Here is a 4,398-nt window from a genome sequence, read left to right as displayed (position 1 = left end):
AGTGAGAATATGCGATGTTTGGTTTACTGTTCCTGCACTAATATGATGAGGATAATGTCTTTCAACTCCATGTTCTGCAGAGAACATAATCTTATTCCTTCTTATGGCTGCATAGTATTGCCTGGTATATTCTTGCCTCATAGAATGAGTTTGGAAGTGTTCCCTCCTCCTCTATTTTTCAAAATAGTTTGACTAGGATTGATATTCGTTCTTTTTCAAATGTTTGGTAAAATTCAGCAGTGAAGCCATAGGATTCCAGGCTTTTCTTTGCTGGGAGACTTTTTATTACAGCTTTGATCTTGTTACTTGTTATTGGTCTGTTCAGATTTTAGATTTCTTCATGGTTCAATTTTGGTAGGTTGTCTCTGTCTAGAAATTTATCCATTTCCTCTAGACTTTCCAATACATGGGCATATAGTTGCCCATATTAGCCACTAATAATCCTTTCAATTTCTGTGGTATCAGTTGTAATGTCTCCTTTTTCATCTCTGTTTTTACGTATTTGAGTCCTCTCCATTTTTCCCTTCATCCAGCTAAATGTTTGTCAATTTTGTTTATCTTCTGGAAAAAAACAACTTTTTGTTTCATTCATCTTTTGTATTGTTTTCCTCATTTCAAATTCATTTATTTCTGCTTCAACTTTTTTTTTTTTTTGACCTCTGAACTTTTTACTGGCCTCGGGCTCCCCAAAGGGTACCCTGCTTCTGCTGGCTTAATGTCTCAGAATTTTGGTGTCATTGGTCTCAGACACCACTTTGCCATCCACTATCCAGCAGGTGGTAGTCTTTTGGATGGTTTGCATGAAGTTGCTGCTGTCCAGGGCATCACCAAGATTGAAGTCCTTGAGGCAAGTGGCGATCTCAGCCTCCAGCCTGACCTTGATGTTCAGCAGGGCCTTGTATTCCTGGACCTGGCACTGTCCCTCTGCCTGGGTCTGTGCCAGCTCTGACTCCAGGTACAGCAGGATCCCATTGAGCTACTCCATCTGCAAGGCATAGCAGGCTGCCACCTCCCTCAGGCTGTTTTCCACGCTGGCCTTCAGATTTCTCATGGAGTCCAGTTTGATCTCCAAGAACTGGACTGTATGTCTCAACTCTGTGAGCGTTGTCTTAGCAGTTCCAACCTTGGTAGACTGCGTGGTGACCACTGTGGTGCTCTCCTCAATCTGCTGAGACCAGTACTTGTCCAGCTCCTCTCTGTTCTTCTGAGCCAGCTGGTCATATTGGGCCCGGATGTCTGCCATGATCTTGGTGAGGTCTTGAGATCTGGGAGCATCTAGCTGGGTGCCTGGACAGAGCCTAGGGACCGGTAGTTGGTGGAGAAGGTGGAACAAGTGATGAAGCTCATGCTGTCTGGGATAGATAGCAAGAGGACAGGACTTGGCTTTGCCAGCGACCTGCTTCAACTTTTATTATTTGTTTTCTTCAACTAATTTTGATTTGGTTTGCTCTTGCTTTTCTATTCCTTAAGATGAATCGTTATTTATCTGAGGTTTTTCTTCTTTTTTGATGTAGGCACTTATAGCTATAAATTTCCCTCTTCGTACTGCTTTCACTGTATCCCAAAAGTTTTGGTATGCTTCTATTATCATTTGTGCCAAGACATTTTTCAATTACCTTCTTAATTTCTTCATTGACCCACTGGTCATTCAGGAGCATATTGCTGAATTTCCATGTGTTTGTATAGTTTACAAAGTTCCTCTCATTATTTTTAGTTTTATTTCATTGTGGTCAAAGAAGATGCTTGATATTATTTCAATTTTTTTTAATGTTTTAAGATTTGTTTTGTAACCTAACATATGGCCTGTCCTTGAGAATGATTTATGTGCTGAGGAGAAGAATGTGTATTCTGCAGCCATTGGATGAAATGTTCTGTAAACATCTATTAGATCCATTTGTGCTATAGTGTAGATTAAGTCCAAAGTTTCTTTGTTAATTTTCTATCTGGGAGATCTGTCCAGTGCTTAAAATGAGGTGTTGAAGTCTCTGGATATTATTGTATTGAGGTATATCTCCCTCTTTAGCTCTATTAATTAATATTTGCTTTATATATTTGGGTGCTCTAGTATTGAATGCATATATATTTATAATCATTATACCCTCTTGCTGAATTGACCCCTTTATCATTATATAATGACCTTCTTTGTCTCTTCTTACAGTTTTTGTCTTGAAATCAATTTTGTCTGACATAAATGTAGCTACTCTTGGTCTTTTTTGGCTTCCATTTGCATGGAATATCTTTTCCCATCCCTTTATTTTCAGTCTATGTGTATTTTTATAGGTGAAGTGTGTTTCTTATAGGCAACAGATCATTGGGTCTTATTTTCTCATCAATTCAGCCACTCTCTATCTTTTGATTGGAGAGTTTAGTTCACTTACAATGTTATTATAGATAAGTAAGGACTTACTCCTGCCATTTTGTTGTTTTCTGTTTTTTTTGGGGGGGCGGTCTTCTCTTCCCTTTTTCCTTCCTTCTTGCCTTTTTTTAGTGAAGATGATTTTCTCTGATGCTATGGTTTAATTTCTTGCTTTTTATTTTTTGTGTATCCATTGTGTTTTTTGATTTGAGGTTACCATGAGGTTTGCAAATACTATCTTAAAACCCATTATTTAAAACTGAAGACAACACTAATTGCATAAACAACAAACATGCAAAAGGAAAACTAATAAAAATTCTACACTTTTCACTTCATCCCCCAGCTTTTTAACTTTCTGTTGCTTTTCATTATGTCTTATTGTACTGTCTTTGTCTTGAAAAATTGTAGTTATTATTTTTGATTGGTTCATCATTTAGCATTTCTACTTAAGAGTACTTTATACACTACAATTACAGTGTTACACTATTCATACTATTCTGTGTTTTTCTGTGTGTTTACTATTACCAGTGAGTTTTGTAGCTTCCGATGATTTCTTCTTGCTCATTAACATTTCTTTTTTCAAATTAAAGAGCTCTTTTCAGCATTTTTTGTAGGACAGGTCTGGTATTGATGAAATCCCTCAGGTTTTGTTTCTCTGGGAAAGTCTTTATTTCTCCTTCATGTTTGAAAAATATTTTCACCAGCTATACTATTCTAGGGTAAAGGTTTTTTCCTTCAACACTTTAAAAGTGTTATACCATTATCTCCTGACCTATAAGGTTTCCATTGAAAAGTCTGCTGCCAGATGTATTGGAGCTCAATTGTATGTTATTTGTTTCTTTTCTCTTGCTGATTTTAGGATCCTTTCTTTATCCTTGACCTTTGGGAATCTGATTATTTGATGCCTTGAGGTAGTCTTCTTTGGGTTATATCTGCTTGCTGTTCTATAACTTTCTTATACTTGAATGTAGATATCTTTTCTAGGTTTGGGAAGTTCTCTGATATTATCCCTTTGAATAAACACTCTACTCTTTTCTCCTTCTCTACCACCTCTTTAAGGCCAATATCTGTTAGAGTTGCCCTTTTGAGGCTACTTTCTAGATCTTGTAGGCATACTTCACTGTTTTTTATTCTTTTTTCTGTCTCTTCTGACTCTGTTGTCAAATCGCCCCTTTTCAAGCTCGCTAATTCTCTCTTCTGTTTGACCAGTTCTATTATTGAGACTCTGATGGCTTCTTCAGCATGTTAATTGCATTTTTCAACTCTAGAATTTCTGCTTGATTCTTTTTGTGTCAATCTCTTTGTTAATCTAATAGAATTCTGGATTCATTTTCTGTGTTCTCTTGAATTTCATTGTGCTTCCTCAAAACAGCTATTTTGAATTATCTGTCTGAAAGGTCACATATCTGTTTCTCCAGGATTGGGTTATGGTGTCTTATTTAGTTCATTTGGTGAGGTCATGTTTTCTTGGAAAGTGTTGGTGTTTGTAGATGTTCTTTGGTGTCTGGGCATTGAAGAGTTAGGTATTTATTGTAGTTGTCACAGTCTGGGCTTGTTTGTGCCTGTCCATTTTGGGAAGGTTTTCCAGATTCTCAAAGGGACTTCAGCCTCAAACCCAATAATGCTGTGGTTTTTGCAGACTTGTAGAAGTACTGCTGTGGTGGCCTTAGATAAGATCCAAAAGAATTATCTGGAAACCAGGCAGAGACTCTTGTTCTTTTCCCTATTTTCTCCCAAACACATGGAGTTTCTCTGTGCTGAGGCCCCTGGAACTGGAGGTGTGGTGATGCAAGCCACCACCACTGGGACTGCACTGGGCCTTGCCCAAGGCTCTTTCCTTAAGGGTGGTGAGTTCCCCCCCAGGTTCCAGGTGTGTCCACAGATGCTGTTTGTGAGCGAAGGATTGGAGTCAAAAACCTTACAAATTTATCTAACATTCTATTCTACTGCAGCTAAGCTGGCACTCAGACCACACTAGAAAGTCCTTCCCTTTCCAGAGAGGAAGCTCTCCCAGGGCCACCACTACTACCAGTCCACAGGGG

The 4,398-nt window shown here is 38.3% G+C and overlaps 1 pseudogene; it reads right to left on the bottom strand.

Annotated features, from left to right (window-relative positions):
- Nucleotides 1-654: 654 nt before the first annotated feature.
- On the bottom strand, nt 655-1,262 carry LOC105507503 (annotated as a pseudogene).
- Between the last annotated feature and the right edge of the window lie 3,136 nt (nt 1,263-4,398).

Source organism: Colobus angolensis, unplaced genomic scaffold, assembly GCF_000951035.1.
Source record: "Colobus angolensis palliatus isolate OR3802 unplaced genomic scaffold, Cang.pa_1.0 Scaffold15, whole genome shotgun sequence".
Lineage (NCBI taxonomy): Eukaryota > Metazoa > Chordata > Mammalia > Primates > Cercopithecidae > Colobus > Colobus angolensis.
The sequence above is the reverse complement of the archived record's forward strand: the minus strand, read 5'-3'. Positions and strand labels throughout refer to the sequence as shown.